At 38.0% G+C, this 24,301-nt stretch overlaps 1 protein-coding gene and 1 pseudogene across 1 annotated transcript in view; both read left to right on the forward strand.

Annotated features, from left to right (window-relative positions):
- Dpp10 (dipeptidyl peptidase like 10) overlaps positions 1 to 24,301 on the forward strand; it is a 1,453,779-nt gene that overhangs the window by 415,166 nt on the left and 1,014,312 nt on the right. The window lies entirely within an intron of this gene.
- LOC114624546 lies at positions 16,251 to 16,598 on the forward strand (annotated as a pseudogene).

A 24,301-nucleotide genomic window follows, 5' to 3' on the forward strand; every position in this document is an offset into this window, starting at 1 on the left:
CTGAAGTTTCCTGGCTAGCCACTTTAAACAAATAGGTGAGTCTCAGGTTCACTGAGAGACCTCATTTCAAAGACTAACCTAATGAATGATAGGGTAAGACACCCAATGTCAACCTCTGGCCTCCATGTCTATATGCATGGGTGTATAAATCTCCCACAGAAACACATAAAGAAAACGAAATAGACAATGGGCTGGCCTTGTTCACTGGGTCACCCCATCCAGATTCAGGTTCTGAAGGTACACATTGCTCGCTTTAAGGTTGCTAACCTTAGCAAAGTGCAGGGATTGGGCTAGACATAATCACAGCCAATAATACAGAGCTCCTATCACTCTGTGCTAAGTCTCTTTTCATGAGTCCATATAGGATCTCCTTTGAACTTCAGCCAGACTTTCGCTCTTTCTCTTTCCCCCAAAGAAATAAAAGAATCACCATCACTCCCTTCTGAGCAATTGTATTAGAGAACTGGGCCCTCAAATTTATAATAAAGTCTGGTATTATCTATGTTTTGTCTATAACCAGTGGCAGACAAGCAGAAGATATTGTTGTTGCCCAGGGAGAAATCTCAAAGCAGTTTTTGACTCAAAGGCACTATTTTGCTTAGAGTGGTTTCTCTCAAGAGAAATACCTATCAAGTCGCTTTAAAATAAATTGAAGAGAAGTGGGGGGGGGGTTGGAAGAAGAAGGAGTGAAGAGTCAGCAAATGAGCAGGTTTCCATTTGAAATTTAAATTGGCAGCTGGCAATATTTGAATCGTTCTGCATTTAATATAATTTGAATGGGGCAGATGATAGTCGCGCATTTTGAGGAGGGAAAGCAGAACCTTGACTATGAGCCTCTGTCATTCTGCATAGCTCAATTTGACACACTTTCCTCCAGTACGCTTTGAAGAAAATGAGTTCTGGGTGTTTTGCTTGTTTATTCCTTGAGAGCACAATGCATAAATGGTGTGAGAACAAGATTTGAGCCATATGATAGCTGGCTATGAACATTTCAATGGGATTGCTGCAAAGAGAAATCTGGACAAAACCTTGAACTTGTGATTAACTGGGAGAGAAATATCTCTAATGTGGAAATGGAAAATTAAACCCAGAAGATTGCCATTCACAGAAAAATGATGACAGTAGTTAAGAACAGTTAGTAATAGTATATAGGGAAAAATTCAATTATCAAGGGCAATGTAAATTATTTGTGAGAGTTCTGAGAAAATTATTTCCTTGTGTGAGAACACTGATTTTTGCATACCTGTTTCAGTCAGCATTCTGGATGCAGACACACCTCAGAGAAAATCAAACAGGCACCTTACATGCCAGGAACAACAAAATTAGGCTAGGAGATGGCCATTAAACAATGAAAACAAGAGTCTACAGAGGAAGGCAGAAACAGACATATGAAGATCCATGGTACTAGAGATTCTACGTATGTTTTATTATCACATAAACAAAGAGGCAATTAGTAGGTGTTGTGTTTCTAGAAAGAATGAACTTTGTGCATCTATTTTCCACATATTACCCTCCAAACACAGGACAGACAGAAAAGTATATGCTCATATTCCAATTTCTTTGTGTATGTGGGGAGGGACAGAGTGTGTTTATATGTATACATGCGTGTGGACACCAGAAAATAAGGGCAGGTATTAATCTTCAGGCACTATTTACCTTTCTATAATTTTTTGAGGCAGTATCTCTCACTAGCTGGATATAACTTACCACAAAGGGTAGGCTCTTCATTTAGTGAGTCCCAGGCATCCTCTCATCTCTGCCTCTGCTGTGCTGAAATCATAACTGTCCTACACCATCCTTGGCTTTTATTGCATGGGTGCTAAAAATCAAACTCAGATCCTCATCCTTACAAGGTAAACCCTTTACCTATGAGTTATTTCTCCTCCTATCTTCTTCCAATTTTTTGAATAAGAGGTAACTACAGATGGCCACAACAGACTCACCACTCCTTCTGTAGTATCGCTGTGGAGTGAAGACAAATACTAACTAGTAATCTTCCCGTTTGGGGTGTGGGGCCTGACTAATTATTTGAATGACTTTGGTTACCATCTCTTCAAGTTTCTGGTTGTTAATGGATGATGTAGGATAGATCGAGCCTGCAATATCAAGGTTGCTTGTGAATTGCAAATAAGAAGGTATATTTAGAGAGAAGCTGAAATATATTCCTGACATAAGCATCCCCAAATCTTTGTCTTCAGTAGAATGAAGGAAGTGCTCAACTTGCTACAAAAAAAATAATAATCTCAGGATTCAAATTATTTAACATCTTGTAGATTCTTTATCTTTCTGTCATTATCTCATAGTAGATGCTCCCAGCATAAGGACCAATGTTTGAATTATCTTGAAAAGGGACTCTTGCTGTGTAGATCTTGATCACCAGCTTCCAAATTATATTGTTATGTGAATAGAGATCTTAAGAAATGTCTCCAGCTCACTCAGGGTCTTTAATTATATGCACTATGACAGTGTTAGGGAAAATAAACAAGCAAATCTAAAGATGCCAAATAATTGGTTCAGATTCCTTTGTATTTTCAGTTATGTGCATGTGTGTGTCTATCACATGTGTGCAGTTACCCTCAAAGGCCAGAAAAAGGCGTTGATCCATAGAATAAGAGTTAGTTACAGGCCGTCAATATATATTTTTGGAAATCAAACTCAGGCCCTCTAGAAGAGCAGCAAATACTTTCAAACATTCAGCCATCTCTCCAGCCTCCAGTCTTCTTCATTTCCCATTTAAGGTGTCAGTGCAGAAAAGAGATTATTTTGTGCAAATTCAAGAAAAACATAAAGAATATAAATGACTGTGTAACCAATATATCAAATAAACAAGTTGGGAATATAATCAAGTATGAGGTTACAGAAAAGGTTATTTCCATAGTTGTACATAATTTAAAAGGAGAGGTCACATATAAATATAGGTAATAATAAGGGGTGAGGATATTTAAACTTTTAAAATATTTAAATGTGGTTTGATTGCATCCAAAAGCAACTTTTCTGGCCTGTCATCTGTGTCACTAAATATAGCCTTACACCCTGCTAGATCAGAGCTGTATCTACAAAGTACGTAATTAGCCTCTTGTAATAAAAATAAAACCTATAAATATCACCTCATTAGTAGGATTGTGTCCTCACTGTTACCTGCTCTCTTCATGATCTAGAATAGTCCACAGAACATTTAGAAATCTGATAACCAGAATAGCAACCTTACAGCTGGGCTTCACGGCAGGAGTGTTGTGGATGAAAATTAAATGTGACTGCTCCTAGATTTTGGATTGATGGGCTCTGAGAAGAAATAAATGAAATGAAGAAATGTTGAAATTGAAGAATTTGAAAGTTGTTTCATTTTGTGTATGTGTATTGCACGCAAGGCATTGATGGTGGATGTGAATGCGGCTTGTGAATACACAAATGTAGAAGACAGAGAAAAAGTCTAGTTTCTGTAGTATTGGCTTTTTTTTCTCATTTGAGACAGTTTCAGATGTGTGTGTGGGGGGGAGTGTGTGTGTGGGGGGAGTGTGTGTGTGTGTGTGTGTGTGCCCTCAAATTTCCAGGGTTCTCATGCCTCTGCTTCTCATATACCAAATGAATATGCTGCATGCCTTCTGGGACTTCAACTCAGGTCCCCCAATTGCATGCCCTATACTTTACTCACTGAAGCATCTCCACAGTCCTTGTTTCTGATCTGTGTACATTCTGAGATCTGCATTTTTTTCTGAATTGAAAAAATTAAATGTTCAATTCCTGCTAGCCCTTCAGGTCAAGCATAGAATTCACTCTCTTTTCTTCCTGCACATTAAGTTGTTATGCTCTCAACAAGAGATTAAGGATGGCTATTAGAACCTTAATTATTTTTTTTATTGAATACATACTGTTATCAAATAAATAACAACAATATCATAATCTAACTACCCTATCCCTGTCCATTAGTTTCAAATGTGATCACATTAAACACAATATTCAAACTATGATAGCTTTTGTTTCTCCTTCCCCCTCCTCTCCCCTCCCCCCTCCTCCCCCCGCTCCTCTCTCTCTCTCTCTCTCTCTCTCTCTCTCTCTCTCTCTCTCTCTGTAGGACAAAGGTCAGTATCAGTGCTTACTGTTATCATTTTCCAGATACATTCTATAATTAAATTTGGAATTGTTATTCTTGCCAATGAGTGATCTCCAATTTCCTCATGGCTCTGCCTCCCCTGTGCTAGGATTACAGGAGAGTACTACCACCCTAGACTTCTTATGTGGGTTATGGGGATCTGAACTCAGGTCCTTATACTTTAATAGCAAGCATTTTTCCAGCTGAGCACCTCCTGAACCTATATAGGATAACTCTCAGTCATGGAGGAGTTTAAATTTTCCAGGAATCACCAATAATTCCATTCAATATATTATCTCTTCTGGGCACTCAAAAGCATTGCTTTGGGGCCATAGCATGTCATATCCTTCTCTTCTCTACTCCAATTGGTTTTGGGGGGTTTCTCTTTACTGAGAGGCTTCAGCACAACAGATGCACCAGAAGCATTTGCCAGTGTGGAGAGCACTTTGCTGTCTCCATTATCTGGTTAGATTTGGTGGCTGACTCCCAGCAGCACACTCTTGTCTAGATAGTTAGGAAATCTCATAAGAACGGGATCCATTCCTACCTCTAACCTTGTCTCATGCATCATTTCTTACTTAATAAGTTATTGTACCTAGAATATCTTTGGTTTAAATGAGAAAAGGTTACATTTTACCTCCCATCAAATGTTCATCAGGGGTATCTGAGAATGGGAGGCTCTGTTTATTGAGTCACTAGATAAAGTAGGCAGATTATCTCCTTTCTGAAAGTCTGATGTTTCTTGTGCCAAAGAATCTGTTTATTAGATGATGAAATGTGTGATCTGGGAGGGAAAAATGTCACCTTCTCTGAATACTTGACTAGAGTTATCACATGTCCCTGTTGGAGGGCTTGAAGAAGGTACAGGAGGGACTATCTTCCATGTGTCCTAAGAGGGAGAGAATGGGAGCTCTTTGCTGGCTCTATCTTTATTCTGTAAAGGGACTCAAGTGAAAACTAAGTGAGTACTATTAAACACTTGTCATCCTACACAACTGAAGAGCCCCATGCCCATGTGTATATGGACAGCACAAGCTGCAATTAGTAGATTATTTTAAAACAGAAAGAGTGAGGACACAAAATAAAGAGCAGGCTTAAGGTAAGGGGTAAAACTAGGAGGAGTTTCGGAGAAGTGGGGTTGAATATGATAAAAATATATTGTGTATGTATACATGAACATTTTTTAAAAACAGTAAAAACATATTTAAAAAGAAATGATGATAGCTTCAAATAACGAATATGCAAATTACTCTGATTAGAACATTACCCAGTGTATTCATGAATCAGAACATCACACTCTACTTATTAAATATGCATAATTATTATGTATCAATCAAAAATATAAATTCATTTATTCAATTTAAGAAAGAAAACCTCCTATTGCCAGCATTCTTATTTTCTGCAACTTTCCAAAGCCTACACATATTTCCAGGTACCACTTCATCAGATCATGTCTTCAAGAAATTTTAAATCAATCTTTCTTACTTTTAATATGCATAATTATTGATTCTTGTCACCTGTTGTAGAATTGAACTCAGAACTTTTTTCTTGTCTACGTCACAGTTTTTACTATTTGAACAGTGATTTTGCATTGCTTCCTTTCTGTCCTCAACCCTGAAGCATCTATTAGTGTTCATTGCAGAGGCTAATTCTCAGAATTCACTCCCTCAGATCACCCACAGGAATAAAAACATGCTGCCTTTGCTTTTGTGCCTGGCTTGTTTCACCAAACAAAAGGTCCTGAAGACTCATTCACATTGTTGAAAATGATCTTTTCTTTCATTTTCAAGGCCAAATAGCATCTTACTGAGAACATGCAATACAGTTTCTTTGTCTACTCTTCTACTAATGGATGGTTAGGCTCTTGGCTCCTCTGATTGTTGTAAGGATCATGGGAGGGGAGGTTATCCTTTTATATTTAAATCGTGGAGAGGTTTCTGGATCATTTTAAAATCTGATAAACAGTTTTGTTGTGTATATATTTTTACTGTCACAAGTATGTATATGTGTACACTTACGTGTGTCCACATACATTGAGGGGTCAAAGAACAACCTCTGGTATCATTCTCCAGATGATTTCACCTACTCTTCTTTTAAGATGGGGCTCGCACTAGTCTGGGAGTTTATCAAGTAGTGTAAACTGACTGGCAAGTGAGCCAGGGACCTGCTTGTCTCCAAATCCACATTGCAAGCAAGAGGAAGTTTTAAGCATATGGGTTCTGAGTATCGAACTCAGGTCCTTAAGCTTGATAAAGTATATTACTGAATGAGTACTCATCCCTCTCCTAGTCATCAGATTTTTAATATTACATATTTACTAGCCAAAAGCATAAACCAAGAAAAGTAGGCACATGATACTAATATAGAGTACTGATCAGCAGAGAAAGGTATAATAACAGAAAACTAAACAGTTCCTTAAGTCAAAATGTACCCTTTAGATTCTTCCTTCTTATGCAAGTTCCCAAACATTTTCTTCTTGCAGTCATTTTTGCTTCCAAAATTTAGAATGTACTTTCTTTAATGAAACACAAATTTTACACACAGAAGTCTACACGAAACAGATATAGACCAGTTGACTATTTTAAGGTCCTATGTAATACTTGACAAATTACCCATATCACTAAACATGAGAAAAGAATTAGAATATTATATATAACATGGAGTTTAGAGGTAAATATACCCAGTTAAGGGCAATTTCCTGTCTTTCATATGTACCCTTCACATGAAATTTTGTGTTAATCCATATTTTGATTTACTCTATATTTTCCCAGAGATGATATGATTATTATAACTTCTTGGTCTAATTTTATGTATTCCAACCATGTAGTTTATATTATCTATGCCTGTGATTTGGTTGACACTGTTGTTCCAGGAACCTATTGCTGTATAACATACCACCCCTGATGAACCTTTAAAGTGGCATGAAATGAAAAACTATCTCATCATAACTTAGAGTCCCTGGGCTAGAAATTCAAACAATCATAGCTTAGAGACAGGGCTATGCCCCGTGATACTTAGTTTCTTTATGAAAAAAGGTTCAATTGTTTGGGATGAGGATCCTCTGGAGGTTAGTTTTCTCTCTCTCTCTCTCTCTCTCTCTCTCTCTCTCTCTCTCTCTCTCTGTGTGTGTGTGTGTGTGTGCGTGTGTGTGTGTGTCCATATCTCTGTATATGGGTGAGTAAAGAAACAATGCTTTTCTCATTTGTGTACTAAGCATTATAACCACTAGGCAACCTTGGCTCCTGGTCCTTCTTAGAGATGCCTGTTTCGTGATTTGACTATAATGAACAATACTCCTATAAACACCCTCATTGTCCACTCTAGTATATGTCACAATGCATTTCAGTATAAAATGAACACGAGAGGCTAGAAAATGGCTCAGCAGCTAAAGACCCTTGATGGTCTTGCAGAGGACTAGAGTTTGTTCTTTACACCACATCAATACAGCATCAATCACAACCACCTCTAACTACAGCTTCCATGAAGTTAAGCAGATTGGCTAAGTATCCAGCTTTCTTTGTACCACCAATGTGCTTATCAAAGTGAACGTAATGATCTGCTTTTCCAGGAAGTGTAAAACTGGGAACAACCTTGTCAATATAGCGGTTTTATTTTCAAATGTAATCCTTTTTGTTTAATGCCCTACAGAGCTTCCATCAACCCTTGAGATAAAAATAAATCATTTCCCATAACCTACCAGGCCTATCTGACCTAGTACCTGCACTTCTCTATGGCCTTATGATCACTTTGCTATAAAGAACTAGCCCCGCAGGCCTCCTTTCTAGTTCTTAAACAAGACAAATTCATTCTTTGCCGACAACCACCGCACCTGCTGTTTCTTCTGCTTGGAATGCTTGCTTCCTTCATGTTAAAGATCTGTTCCTAAGGGAGTACGTTTTTGATCAGGACTCTGAACTGCATCCCACTATGCACCCCTGGTCGCTCTCTTTCCCTCTATTCTCTTTCTATCCTTTAGCCAAGAGCTCACAGAATCAACTTATGAACGTCCTGCTTTTTAAAAACTCATGTGTGTGTGTATGTGTTTAAAACTCATGTGTGTTTCAGAGTGTACAGATGCACTTACATGTATTTGTGTATGTGTATATATAGGGCCAAGGTTATCCTGGGGTGTTTGTCCTGATACTATCATCCATCTTGGTGCTATTATTATTATTATTATTATTATTATTACTATTACTATAGAAAGAGTCTCTTACTGATCTCAAAGGTATGGATGCAGCTGGACTGGCTGTGCAGTGAATCCCATGGATCTGACAACCTCTGTTTCCCTAAGCTGGGATTATAAGCACTTGTCGCTATGTTTCTTTAAAGTGAATTGTGGGGGCTGACCTCATATTCTCATGCTTACATAACAACCATCTTCAGACTGAGTTATCTCTCTATCCTATTTCCTTTTTCTAGCTGCTTCTTTTCTTTATATTGCACCTCAAACCTGTAGAACCCAGAGTGACATGAAATGTGTAAAAGACGTGCAAATGTAAATGAGTCACTGAGAGGAGCTATAGTTTGTTTTCTTCTCATATATTCATGTGTCTGTCATGGAGCTTGGCACAAGAGGATAACTTGTTTCGTGAATCGCTTGGCTAAACACACATACTGAAATGGGATAAGTTCTCCCACCGTAGCCTGGCTAAATTTTAGGTAAAATTGATAAATCACATTGTTATTTACTTTTCTTGATGCTGTATCACAGTAACTGACAAAAATAATTAAGGAAGGAAAGTGATTTTTCTGGCTCACAATTGGACGGTCCAGTCCATCTAACAGGGATGTCATGGTAGCATGAGATGCTGGTCATTTCGCATCCACAGGCAGGAAACAGAAGGATGAACACTAGAACACAGCAGCACACTTTCTCCTTATTTACTCCTGCTCCCCAGAGCATGGAGTGACACTGCCCACACTTAGTGAAGCTCTTCGCATTTCAACTAACCCAGTCTGTGGCTCCCTCACAGACATTCTCAGAGGCTTGTCTCCCAGGAGATTGTAGAACCTGTCAAGATGACAATATTAGCTATATTTACTAGGACCTGAGTTACTGGTCAAATTCATACCTATTTTAGAATACATAGAGACAATTCTGTTGTTGTTATTGCTCCCTTTTAATTTTTAAGTTTTTGATAGTGTCTGCCCCTTTCCTTTCACAGATCATCTTTGGGCTCTTTATCCTGACTATTAAGATACACAGATATTTAAATCATACATTTGAAGCCATGAGACCAGCAGCAAGGGCTGGAAAAACTCTCAATGTAATGAAGGCCTTGTTTTTCAATGACTGAATGCATTAAAAATATTGTGGCATATTGTCCCTTTCTATGTGGCAACGACTTGAAAGATCTATTTATTATGTGAGTTGTAAACTTCTGAAATGGAAGCACTTGAGAAGCTGTGTATGAAGAAGCTGAATTGTTCTAGAGGATAAACAAGTCAGTTTCATTGGTGGCAGTCCAGTGTCATTTGAGAGTGTTCACTTAGCGTGGGGAGTCCCAAGCTTCAGCCATGTTGTTCTTGAATTGCAGAGCTTCATGCTCAGAATTTATTTAGACATGGAGTTAGCAAATTTTTATTTGTAACACATACTTGGGTGGTGGGCAGTCATGATGGGGCCATTACTACTCTCACGATCTCGGTTTAATGGAGTGCCATGTAAGTGCACATGAACTCATATATGTGTATTGACCAGAGGATGCCTTCAAAATGTCCTCCTCAGTCACTCTCCACCTTATGTTTTGATAGGATCTTTCACTGAAGCAGGGTGGGGATTACTGATTCAGCTAGACAGGGTGGCCAATATCTTTGTTCCCATCAGTGCTGAACTTAAAGGCACACATGGCTGGATCTGAGTATTTTCATGGGATCTTGGGAATTGAACTCAGGTTAAATCTTCTACAGCAAACATTTTATTTACTCTGTCATCTCCCCAGCCTATGATATCCTGTTATTTCTAGTCTCTGAATCCTTTTTCCTTTGGTCTCCCAAAGCCTTAACACAAAATTTCAGGAATGCTCCATGTTTAGTCAGTATTCTCTAGAATCATAGAACTTATGGACTGAATGAATATACATACATACATGCATGCATACATACATACATACATACATACATATGAGTATATATGTGAAATGAATATATATACACATATATTGAATGAATATATATGGAATGAATACAATGTATATGTATTTATAGTTCACATATACTATTGTGTATATATATATATATATATATATATATATATATATATATTCATCTTAGACATTTGTATCCAGCTTCAATGGTGATAGTTCAGCCTAGGTAGACATCTGAGGTCTACCTCCATCACTAAATTCCATAATTTCCACCTGACTCACTTCACCTTGTGCTCATATCAGGTTAGTCACACTATGAATAGAGAGTTCTAATTAATCTGCTAGCTACTGGTGACAGATGTATTTATAATTATGGAAATATTTACATCATTCCTTCTCTATTCTGATGCTCAGAACAAATGTTGATTGCCTTGAGAGCCTAAACAATGTCCCCTTGTAAAAATTCAAAGATAAAATGGGAATTAGAAAGATAGGTCAGTTTATAAGGTACATGTAGGACAAGCATAATGACCTGAATGTGAACCCAAAAACCTATGTGGAGGCATGTACTGACAATCCCAATGCTAAGGCACAAGAAACAAGCGCCAAACGTTCTCTCTCTCTCTCTCTCTCTCTCTCTCTCTCTCTCTCTCTCTCTCTCCCTCTCTCTCTCTCTCTCTCTCTCTCTCTCTCTCCCTCCCTCCCTCTCTCTCTCTCTCTCTCTCTCTCTCTCTCTCTCTCTCACACACACACACACACACACACACACACGAACGCACGCATGCACACACACAGAGACAGACAGACAGACAGACAGACAGACAGACAGAGACAGAGAGACAGAGAGAGTAAAATGAGCCAAGAATAATGACTTGTCTTTTCAGCACTTGACACAGCACTGAGACACAGAGGCAGGGGGACATCCACAAGTTTGAGACCAGCCTAGTGTACGTACTATCAATCCAGTTACAGCTATGCGGTAAACCCCTAGCTCAGAAATTAAACAAAAATCAAGCCATGAAAACAAAGGATTCCTAATTCCATCTCATGCTTTAGACAGAAACTTTGAAGATGATGCCTGAGAATCATCCTTTTTGAAAACAATTTGGGCGAAATTTTACAAACCACTGGCATCAGTGATGTTATATTTTAATTCCTCTTGTTAAAACTTTAAGGAAATGAGGTTTTAAAAAAGACATATATACATTATACTTTGATCATATCCACCCCCACCATCTCCCTCCCAGATTCCCCAAAGTCTCCCTACCAACTTTATGTCTTCATGTTTTTAAATTTTATTTAATCTTTTTTTTTGTACTACAGATTTTATCCTCCTCCCAGTCCACCCTCTGACAGTTCCACATCCCATACCTCCTTCCTACCACACCCAACTCACCAGACCTCTCACTGGGGCATCCAGTGTCTTAAGGGTTAGGTGAATCTTCTCTGACTGAATCCAGACCCTACTTTTCTTTGTTGTGTATCTGTTGGGGGCCTCATATCAGCTGATGTATGCTGCCTGGTTGATGGTCCAGTGTCTGAGAGATCTCAGGGGTCCAGGTTAATTGAGACTGCTGGTCCGCCAAAAGGGTCCTCCTCCTCCTCAGCTTCTTCCAGCCTTTCCCTAATTCAAACACAAGGGTCAGCAGCTTCTATCCATTGGTTGGGTATAAATATCTGCATGTGACTCTATCAGCTGCTTGTTGGGTCTTTCAGAGGACAGTCATGATAGGTTCCTTTTTTGTGAGCGTTCCATAGCTTCAGTAATAGTATCAGGCCTTAGGGCCTCACCTTGAGCTAGGTCTACCTTGGGCTTGTCACTAGACCTTCTTTTCCTTGGGCTATTCTCCATCTTTGGCCCTGCAGTTCTTTCAGACAAGAGCAATTCATCTTTAAAAAAAAAAATTATAGATTAAACACAGAGCTACCCAAGTGGGCACAGCTTTAGAAACATCCACTGAAGCATGGATAACCTGCTAGGGGTCAAGTCGTTGAAAAAAAATATGACTCTAAATGTTTTAGTCTAGATTAAAGTCCTGCTTTAGATAGGATTGAGACTTCCAGAATCCCTGCTCTTCTGTGCTCCAGTATTGCCTGGTTTGAACTTTTGCATGTCCTGTGTAGGATACTACAGCAGCTCCAAGTTCAAGAGAGTAGACAGAAATGATCCCATACTATCCGAAGATAAATTTCAGAGCAGTCCTAGCAAATCCAGACTCTGGCTTTTACCATTTTTTTGTTGTTTTAGAACTCTTATTCATGATATTCCCCATACTCTAGAGACATCAGATTATTATATAGACATCCCATTTACTTTTCCTTAAACTTCAAGAACTTATATCAGAAGTGATGTTTCTCAGCAATATCAACATTTTCTGACTTCCCTTTTCAACACAATTTTGGGATGTGTGTAAACAGACATTGGTTTTATGTTGAGGTACTGCTGGGATGTTCTTCACTCCCTGCTGATACCCTCTTTGGGAATCTGAGCGCAAAATGCTTGGATAATGATGTGATTCAGAGAAGGGTCCTCACCTTCGATTCCCCTCTGAGACTCTACTGCTAGCATTCTTCAGTCTTGCCAAAGAAGTTTATTCTTGTAATTGATCTATCTTTATTTGTCAAGGAAACTATCCCTGATGTATTCCCCAGAAGATTCTTCAGAAAACATGGAGGCATAGCAAAAGGGCAGCATGTTAAAAACAGAAAAGATAACATTCTCTGGGAAAAATGATTGTAACTGCCTGCTACATCATTGTTATCCTTTGGTCTTTCATATGTATTTCTTCCCTCATTAGATTTCTCCTAAGGCAGACGTGGTATGAAAAAAAAATAATCCAAGGAATTCTTTTACTTTTGTTAAAGCTTCTTGGAGTAGGGGAAAGCTAGAATAGATTGTCTGTTCCTTGTCTCGAAAAACACCAACAATTCACACCAATATCACATATGTAAATGTAAAACAAACCAAAAAAACCCTAAAACAGAAAGTCAGGATCAGGAGTAAATGTAATATGTCTCAATGCAAAGTGCTTGCTTTAAATTTTCAAGAATGTGCCTTCAATTCTAAGATGTTACTTACAAAGCTATACATGTTTGTATGTGGATGTAGTTCCAATGTTGAGAGGAAAGATACTGGAAGGGCACTCTGATTTTCAGGGCCAATATATTACCCAGTCAATATAGCTAAAATGATGAGCTCTAGTTTCTGTATGAGACCCTGCTCAAAAGTATAAGGTGGAAACGGCAGAGGAAGGTACTCAGCATCGAACTCTGGCCTCTACACATAAGAGCATGTAAATAGCACACATACACACACACACACACACACACACACACACGCACAGAGAGAGAGAGAGAGAGAGACAGAGAGACAGAGACAAGAGACAGAGACAGACAGGAAAACAGACAAAAACAGAGAGAGAGAAGAAATTCTGTGGATGATGCAACTTAGTGAAGAACATTTCACAATACAATAGTATTTAGAGTATTATATAACATGGGAGAGATAAGAATAGAAATGAAAGACTGAGAAAGAATTTAGGAGTTTAGTCAGTGTCCTCATCTCATCTCAGCACACATTTTCTTTATATATCACCAATATTCCTGCTAACCAAACCCCATTACTAATCTCCCAGTGTCATCTCTGCATCTTCATAGCTGCCACCAAATGATCAACATCACCACTATCCATTCCACCAAAACAGTGCCACCCTGTGTCTTAGGTACCACTAGTGCTCTTGCCAACACATTCTTCATTACTAATCTACCTTAATCGACCCTCAGTTTCTACAGCCATGAAAGAACCATCATCATCCTTTCCACTGTGACAATAGCAGCTGGTTCTAGCTTTGTCCCTGTCATCACCTCCAGTGCTACCTACCCCATAGCCCTTTTCCCAATACCCTGTAAGGCTTCTCATCTGAGCTCCTACCAAGTATGTCTACCAAGTGAAGGATCTTATTATTGATGGAGTGTGAGTGATTCATGAGCTTTTATCTATATAATTTCTGCAGCAGGACAGAAGAGTTCTATTTTTTCCCTGAGCCCACATGAGTCATAGACCTCATTTCCCTCTAGTCAGGACTTCAAGAACAAACATTTTCAATAGGAGAGGATGTCCGGAGACTTCATCTCTCTCCTCTGTGTTTCCATGCCCTGTGGGAATAGTTCAGGGCACCAGTCAGTGGTGCCCCAGGTTGCTTTTTTCTCTATGTAGCTTTCCAAAGTGAAAATCGAGACGATTGAAAATAAATTTAAAGCCTCTGTGTAGGAACAACATCAAAGGAGATTTCTTTTGCCTGCAGGTAGCACCCACTTGTAAGTTTCAAGTATTTCATAGAAAAATGTGTAAAAGATACATGATCACCAGGATTGACTTTTCCAGGACAGATGGAAATGGAACACAGAGAGATGCCTGGTGTACTTGATTCGGAAAACTCCAATGATTTTTTTAAAATGTCTGTGATTAAGATCTATGAATTTTTTTCTTAAGAATTTTATCCCAAAACTCAGACTGTATTAAGGTTTTCAGTTTTCAACCTCACAACCTCTTTATTGTCCTACTTTAATCCCATGCATGTGTTGATATCCACCATACCCTTTGAGGAATCTCTTAATAAAACTCTGAATTCACTGATACTCTCATCAGCCAGTCTTACTAGATCACAAACACAGATTGCCCTGTCTCTCACTTCTGAATTATAGACAAAGTCCTATGCACACCTGAACAATAATGCAGCTTTCAAGGATCTCAACTCCATCCCTCTTGTTTGTATAGAAAGCACTTTATGTATTGAACCAACTCTCTAGCCAATACATGAGGACTTCCTGTTCCTTGCCTCTTCATATCTCATTTCTTCCCCATTTCAATCTCTAATTATTTTTCCTCATTCTACAACAGCAAGCACTATGCAAGTATAATAAATTAGTTGAATTATTTAAATAGCTTTTATTTTTTAAATTTTCGTGCAAATAAACATAACTAATTTTGATAATGTATTTCATATAATCTTCATATTCCAAATATTATTTGCAGGTTAAAGTAGCACCTTGTAGCTACTCCATAGCCACAGATATCTAATGAGCATGTGCTAAACAGAGAACATTTTCAGTGGTTACAGAGACATCTGAGCATTACCACTAATTTTCCTTGCTCTTAAAAGCTGATTGACTTGGTGATACTTTGGCTATATATCCTATATGTCATGGGTTTTCTCTTTCATTATTTTTCAGTTTGTCTATGGTAATAGAGGCTAGGACTCTGTCATAGCTCTCAACATTCTCATACTTCTCACCAATCCTGTTGCTGCTTCATGGGGCAAGTTACATGCCAAGTCAACTGCGGCCGGACTAGGCTTCCTTCTTCTCCTTGTGTCCTCTCTCTTCAGTGTTGAATTAATATGAACTGAACAGCAACACTTACCCTCATGGGGATGGTGCTGGCAGGTAGTGGATTCAGAGAATAATCAAGAGAAGACTATGCTATTTTCCCATTTGGGCATATATGTTTATTTATATTTTACATACAAGTCACATTAGAGGACTATTCCATTGCTAGTATATAAACTGAAATTACCAATATAAGACAGATATTATCTTCTCTGTATATCATGCATGACAGGGACAAACCAAGGCTTTCTTATAGTGATAGCGAGAAAATAATCTTTGTTTGTTCAGGTCCCCATCACAGCCTGGCTAGGAAGTTTTGGGTACCACCAACCAAAACTTTCCAAACTCATTTGTTTGTGTTGAGGGTTTCTTCACAGCAGAAAGGCTGTAATTATGCTCTCCTTGATTTAACTCAAATGTACACTTCTTTAATTGCTTTTCAGAAACATTTGTTCTCAGATGAACAAAATGAATAGGGACCGTTATTTCCTAAGCTAGGTGGAGCTGCCCAATGGTTGACCTGCTAATAGCAGAGTTTCAAACATCACTGAACTTACAGAAGATGCATTCAAAAGGACAACCTGTCTTTATGTTTCACCAATTACATCACCACTCTGAAAGTTATCAGGGTGTGTATGCAGGCTGCTGCTGTATTGAAAACTGAGAATTCTCTTTGGCCTCGCCGGTAGAAGCAAGATGACGAAAGGAACGTCATCCTTCGGAAAGCGTCGCAATAAGACGCACACGCTGTGCCGCCGCTGTGGCTCCAAGGCCTACCACCTTCAGAAGTCGACTTGTGGCAAATGCGGCTACCCTGCCAAGCGCAAGAGAAAGTATAACTGGAGTGCCAAGGCTAAAAGATGAAACACTACTGGGACTGGTCGGATGAGGCACCTAAAGATTGTCTATCGCAGATTCAGACATGGATTCCGTGAAGGGACGACACCTAAACCCAAGAGGGCAGCTGTTGCAGCATCCAGTTCATCTTGAGGATTTCAATCAGTCATAAAATAAATGTTCTGGTTTCAAAATTTCAAAAAAAAAAAAAAAGAAAACTGAGAATTGAGACTAAAATATCATCTCTGTAATTATGTGGTTGCTGGCTTCTTGGATTTGGGTATATGGTAGTTCTTTTTACTTTGTTTCCAATTTAGGACAGTCAAACTCTGAATTTTGGTTATTGTCATTGCTAACAATAATTGTGCTAGGTGTGTGTTGGAAAAATACTTAACAATAGCTGCTTATGAAAACAAAATTTCTAAAGAGAACTTAATTTTTTAAGTTTAAAAGTAAACAATGAGCCCTGGATGGCTTGGTGAATAAGGATCCTGGCTGCAAAGCTAGATGATCAGAGTTCAAGTCTCACTCTATTCCTGAGCCCAAATCAAAGTTTATTGCTTCATGCACACACACACACACACACACACACACACACACACACACAAAAGCAAGTACACATGCAAACATGCACATAGATGCATATATATATACACACACATAAGTTATTTGAAGAAATTTAAAATAAATATAGATCTGCTCTCCAAATAAATTCCAATGCATTTCTTATCTCTCCATGTAGAATGAAATCCAGCTTGTCATCTTATTCATCACCCTATATCTTGCTCTTCGGGTACCTCACTTTCAGTCACCCATTACCTCATATACTGTATTTTAGGTGTATTATTTGTTTATCTTGTTGCTGTAATACAATGGTTAACATGAGTAACTTAAAGAAGGAAGAGCTTATTTTGGACTGAGCTCTAAAAGAACAGTCAGTTCATCAAGCAGTATGAGACAGCTGGTCTTAGTCAGGAACGAGAGGGAAATAAACAGTTTTCAGTTTGCTTTTACTTTTTTTATTCAGTCTGGGACCCCAGTCCATGCAATACCACTTAGGATGTCACTTATATTAGGATGGGTCTTCCCATGCCAGGTAACCCAGTCCACTACTTATATGTCCAAAGTACTTGCCTTCCAAGTGATTCTGGATCTTGACAAATTGGTGATCAATATTAATAACACACTAGTTGTGCTAGCTTCTATATCTATTCCTACCCTGTAGCTCTGACTTTAATCTTCAAAATGCTTTTCCCGAAGGTCAAAGGTCAACAACTTTTTATAAAAGGCTACACAAGTAAATGTCTTCATAGTCTTAATCTTTGATGGCTAAGTGTTGTTCTCAAGAGTTTACCTCTCTCCTTGTGGTAGAACAATAGCTAGGGACAACATATTAGCTAAGGACTATGACCTTGTTTCTTCTTTCCAAAAACAATTTTATTTAAACTGATCTGATAGTGGGCTAGATCTAGTATGTGGGTTACTATCATTGTTTTACCAAAGATCTTCCTCCTACACCTTTTTATAATGGATTTTTCTGGTTGCTTATGATCCAAATCAAGCAAATCTGAGGCCTTCCATGACAAGTCTGTTGAGGGTCTTACAGGTTGATGCCTTGTCCTGTTCCCTTAGTGTTTATTCATATGTAAGTTCATCTGTGAGTTGATTCAGGACACAGATGCATTTTTTGCCACAAATTTAATTCCAGATTCTGAGGATGTACAAGTGGTAGGCACTCAATAATTTATTTTGAACCTAGATAAATAATTCACCCAAAGGAATAAAGTTCTAAATGGAATATTCCACATTTCAGTGGTGGGACTTGACATTCCTTTAGAAGCAAACAGGGCTCATGAAGATTAAAAAACTCCTACCAGGTATGAATTGTTTCAAGTGATTTTTTGTTTGTTTTCTCATAAATTTCTAAAGAGTGAGAGATTGTGAAGCAAAATTCTGTTTACACATTTGTTTATTTTAATTTTTATATTTTAAAAGAACTACACAATGTAATTGTTTTATTATGCCATTTGCTACCATACTTTATTTTGTTTGATCTCCTCTTACCCTCTTCTCTCTCTCTCTCCCTTATACATTTTGCTTCCAAAGTCACGTGTGATGGTCTATGTTAATTGTCAAGTTGACAGGATCTACAATCACATTGGAGATGGGTCTCTGACCAGGTCTTTGAGGGATTACCTTGATTACTGTTAGTGTGGGAAAATGCATGCTAATTGTTGGTGGAACCATTCCCTATGCAAGGGATCCTGGAAAGCTGAATACAGCATAAGCGTTCATTTCTTCTCCTGAGTGTGGATACAACGTGACCACCTGCTTCAGGTTCCTGCTACCTTGAATGCCCATCGCTGAAGATTGTTCCGTGAACTAGGAATTAAAGTAAACCTGTTAGTGCTTCAATAGTTTTTGGTAATGCATTTTATCACAATAACAGGGAAAGTACTGAGACAGCCTTCTCATTTTCATATTGGTGTATTCCAAAGTTCCCCATGTCCCTTCTTAAAACACTTATTTCTTCTTTCTAGTTTTATGAACTATGTGTGCACACAGTCCCACTAATATACGTATGTGAAATTAAAATCTAGGATTTGCATACTTTAAGAAATGATGTCTCATGCCAATATAAACTGTGAACTATTTTTTCTAATTGTAAATAAACACACTAATCAATACAGAGCAAATTCTTCACTGCATCAATAATTCTAGCACATTAGCCATTTTTAACGCTTTAAAATTGTTTTGATGGAGACATTTAAAGGCACCATTGTCTATGTGCTTGATTAGCACTCTCAGTCAAATGTCCATCGCCTGTCTTTTCAATGGTTGTGATAGATATAAGCAACAGGCAATAGAATGCACCCATTGCTTTCTTTACCCTCTAGAGCAGTTGTTTAATGGAAAAGATGAAAAATGTGAATGGATAAAGGTGACAGGGGTGTCCTGGAAAAGAGACAGATAATTATGAAAAACAACAACAACAAAAAGTAACCCACATACTCTAAAGTAACTGTGATATGGCTGGGAATGGAGGTGAAAGTGAGACAGCCCAGATCAGAAAAGCTGAAGGTTAGTTAGCCAATCTCATTAGAGGTAAGCAGAGCAAGTCCAGTGAGGTAGAAGTCAGAGGTGCCAGTCAATTCGAGCTCTGACCATAAAGACAAGTGGCTGTTACCAGAGCCCAGTATGGCAACTATGTAGCCTTCTATGCTACCTGAACATAGAGGAAATCAGAGGTTACACAGTTTTACTCAGTTCATGTAAGTTAGGTTTTCTGAACTAATAAAACTGATAAATGTATGTGGCATAATTTACTGGGGACATCAAAAGAAAATGATTCATCGGATTAAGGAAGAGTAGATGAGGTAAGTAGGAAAACTACACTTATAAACTTAGTTTAGATATTTTGAAGGGTGGAAATGCAAGAGAAAACAAGGGATCAAACAAGTTTACGGGAATATTTTCAATACTTGAGTAGTAGGTGAACAAAGCTGCAGAAATTTGCATAGAGTTGGTCTGACTAAAAGCTGTACATGCGATGTTATTCAGAGTCTTAGACAGTCATAAAATTTCTTTATTAATCCCATTGTCTAGGTAATAAAGATTCCGAATTAGTGATAAACTTTTGTTTGAGATGGAGAAACTGTAAGACAAAAATCTCCCACTATTAAGAGTGATGAATATACATTGTCTAAAACAGAAAAAGAGAAATGTGATATATTTCTTGGTAATGAGGATTAATCTACTTGTAAGCAATGTTTCTTTTATATCTTTTGTTATTTATCAAAATTAAACCTGTTTTTGGTACACACACACACACACACACACACACACACACATATATGTACATGTATTTGACACATATATATGACATATATATGAATAAGTAAGTGTGTATATATACATATATATGAATGCATATATATACAGAGCATATAGCAGGGACTCTGCAGGTACATACTGCCCTGCCTTTTCCCGTTTTCAGGACATATACTCTGTTATTGCTACTAGCCTTTTTTATTTGTTTATCATACAGTGCCATGACAACGGACATTCCTCAATAAATGTAAGTATTAAATCTTATGCAAAATATATTCAAGTGATTATATGTTGAACTCTTATTATCAAATGATCTTCCCAAACACCCAGTGACTTTTACAAACTGCCTTATATGACATGATTTCAAGCCATGTTGAAGAGACAGTCTCTAAGCAGCTGTCGCAGAAAAGAACATTTCCTTTGGTGAATTCCAGAATATAACTGATAACCCCAGTGCTTCCATTTTGGTTTTTGTACTTGTCTCCAAGTGATCCATGTACTTCTTAAATGATTATGTCATCATAAACCTTACTACACATTTTCTGAAAAAGAACCTTAGAAAAATAATGGATCCTGTACAAAATAACACCAACAGGAGTCTCTTTGGTTTCTGAGTTCCTCCGATTTGTCAGTAGCAGCAGTTTGACTTCTGTGTTACTGTGGTTTAACCACTAGTGACTGTTGAGACCTCAGACTACCCCTGTGGTCTTTAGTATCCTCAATGATAAAATGAGAAGGATGGGCTAAGCTGCTCCCAAAGTTCTTTATAATTCCCCAGGTGGTGATTATCTGTGTATAGTATCCCTTGAAACATCATGAAAAATAAAAATAAAACTGATTAAGTTGTAAATGGTCCAACAGCCGCAAAGAGATGTTTGACATTATAATCATAAACCTTTTCTACTTAGGCTTTTGGTCTTTTTAATTTTGGAAGCAGATGTTTGATGGTCTGTTTAAAGCCTGTGGATAAAAACAAAAAGCCCAGCCCAGCCCAGCCTTGTAAAAAGCTCAAAATATTCTTAAGCAGGAATGTCGTTGGCATAAATTTCTGGACCTGCCAGTTGGGTGGGAACTTGCTGGCAGCCTGTTTGAAGCTGTTCTCTTTGTGAGCATCTAGCATATTTTCCATTGCTCTCCTCCTGGGTATTCCTTTGTGATCAAAACCAGCAGCACAGTGTGGCATCCAAATTGAAGTTCATTGTCAGTAGAGGTTACCATTTGTACATTTCCCAGAAAAAGGAAAAAAAAAGCCATTGTCATAGGAAGGATTAATGCGTGGCCATTTGGTCTCTTTATTATAATCTTTTCTTTAAGAATGAGGGATTCGAATGTTAATGCATTCCATAATCTATGAATTATAAAGATATGCTATACTGCTCTGACCTTTTCAACATTTGGTAATTTTGATTGAGTGGCCATTCTGAGCCTGTTCATTTGAACAGCTCTATTACCCTGTGGGAGAGAAGAAGGCTAGCCAAATTTTAAAAATACATTCATCTTGAAGCAAGAATAGAGTAGCTAGTTACAATGTGCCAGCGAGAGGAGGGATTACTTTACTCAAATTCTCTCCTGTAATCCTCAGTACATCAGATATTATGGTCACTATCTACAGACAAACAAATTAGGGCTTAGATAATCAGTTATAAGGCTTCATAGGTAAGACAGTGGAACACCATAATCCCAAGACTGTGTGAGCCCAAACTCCAGGTACTTTTGCTCATAGATTTAGGACTGGATGTGTTGTAAATATATTTAATGTGTATCAAAAGTCTACAGACATCCTAACAGTTTATCCATTCCAGACTCTATCTTTGACACTCATATGTTTTAAGCACCTATTATGTATTAAGTATCTATTATGGATCTATTATGCTAGGTAATGTGTGACTTATAGAGACAGAGTTTTGACAAGAGTAATATTAAAATGCTCTTTGCCAAGGACATGGAAAAACTGGAGGATATTGACTTAGGGTTACAGAATGCAGACAAAACCACATCCACTTGGAGAAGTGTGATTTGATTAAAAACAGTACCCAGTCTTTCTGTTTAAAAGTTAAGGCATAATGAAAAAAAATGTTACTTTAGCTCATTAAACATGGAACTATGGATGTGAGTCTTGCCCAACAGGAAGAACATTACTGGGAAGCTTCGACACAGAAAATGTGATTCTGCTGGGAAGCACTAAGAAGAATATTCTTGTCTCTACTATTCTCCTCACTTTATTTTTATTAATATTTACCAATTTTTATGATACTCCTTTTTGATATGTTTCAATTGAAATAGAATTTTTCTCTTCTCTTTTCTTACTCCAATGCCTCCCACATATCCTCCTTTGAACCCTACTCTCAGGTTGATGACCTCTTTTTCTTTATTTTACATGTTTGTATGTATGTATGTAAGTATGTATGTATATGTATGTATGCATGCACAAATGCATGTGAATACAACTTGTTGAGTTCACTTTCAATGTTTTTATGTATGCAGCTTTAGGGCTGACCACTGTTCATTGAACAACCAATAAGTGAACTCATTGCTGGGAGACACTAACCCTCTTTCTCCCATCAGTCATTAGTTGTCTTGTATGACATCTTGATCATATTCGTGCCCTCATTTCTTCCCCAAGTCCTGCCAGGTCCACAATGTCATGCCTAGTCTTTCAGAATGTTATGGATTGTTTTTGTTTTGTTTTGTTTTTGAGGGGTATGGGGTGGAAACGGGCTATCTCATAATAGCTTTCATGGTCCTCTGCCTTATACAATCTTTTTGTCTTTCTGTCTTTTTGTCCTCTCTTCCATGATATCCCTGAACCTTAAATGTGGCCACTGTGTTGTAAATGTAATTAATCAGAGTCCAGCAAAACATGATCAGTTGATCCTTCCATTTTGACCAATCATGGTCTTTTGTGATGTCTTCTGCCTAACACAAAACCTTATTTGATGAAGACTGGGAGCTATACTTATCTATGTATATAAGGATAAATATTTAGAATAGAGTTAGAAATTATGCTGGTTTAGGGATCTGATAATAGTAGGTTCTCTACATTTTGGGGCCTCTGGTAGTTGTCTCAGTTTATAGTACCAATCTTGGATTTGCTCCTATTCATCAGGCTTAACAACAATTAGGTGACTGCTGATTATCCCCAAGATATGTGTCCCATTATTGCAATGCCAGACAATGTTGTGGTTTTTGGTTTTATAGCTAGATAGAACTATTGATTGTTTTTCTCCATTGGTAACCTGTATGGCTTCTTCTGAATATATGAGAGCTGGTCCTCAGTGAGGAGGCTTATTTATGGGTCAGATCCAGGTCATTCCACTAAACCTCATGTCCCAAAAACATAGTGTCCTCAACAACAGGATCCTATCTTTTTTTCTGGAAGCCACCAAGGACAATGGAAATATCATGTATTGCTTTAGAGGCCTTTTGGACTTCCCTGTTCAACAACTCAAAAGAAGGCTTCCTGTACCTGATACAGGGATTTTTGTTAGGTAGTCTATGGCTTCAGATGGTATTGTCATACCAAATTGGCTGGCACAACTTTATGTATATAATCAATATGATCTAAATTTAAACAGCCATAAAATAATATAATTCAAACATTCTTATTTATTTACTGATTTTTTTTCCTAGTTCAGAAACAGTACATTTTTAAGTGGTAAGGCTTAGATAGGAACTGAGGAATGACAGTTCATGTTGTACTCTCTAGCATCCACACATAGGACACACACACACACACACACACACACACACATACACAGACACACAAACTCAGAGAGAGAGACGGAGACAGACAGAGACAGACACAGAGAGAGTTCTATATGTGTATGAATATAGAGTAAGCTGGCAGGGAATAGTGAGGTGACAAAATAGTGGTAGAACTAATAGGACAAGCCCAAATTGATCAATGTTTACAACCTAAAGGTTAAGAGTGAGACTTGAAAGAAATATCCATTCTCATCTTTGTGTGGAAATTTCAGTTCTATACCCATTTCTATTACTAAGATCATAGCATGTGGCTGATGATGAATTCCTAGGTAACGCTGAAGGCTGTGTGACTTTGAAAGAC

The sequence above is a fragment of the Grammomys surdaster genome, unplaced genomic scaffold (genome assembly GCF_004785775.1).
Source record: "Grammomys surdaster isolate TR1022 unplaced genomic scaffold, NIH_TR_1.0 208, whole genome shotgun sequence".
NCBI lineage: Eukaryota > Metazoa > Chordata > Mammalia > Rodentia > Muridae > Grammomys > Grammomys surdaster.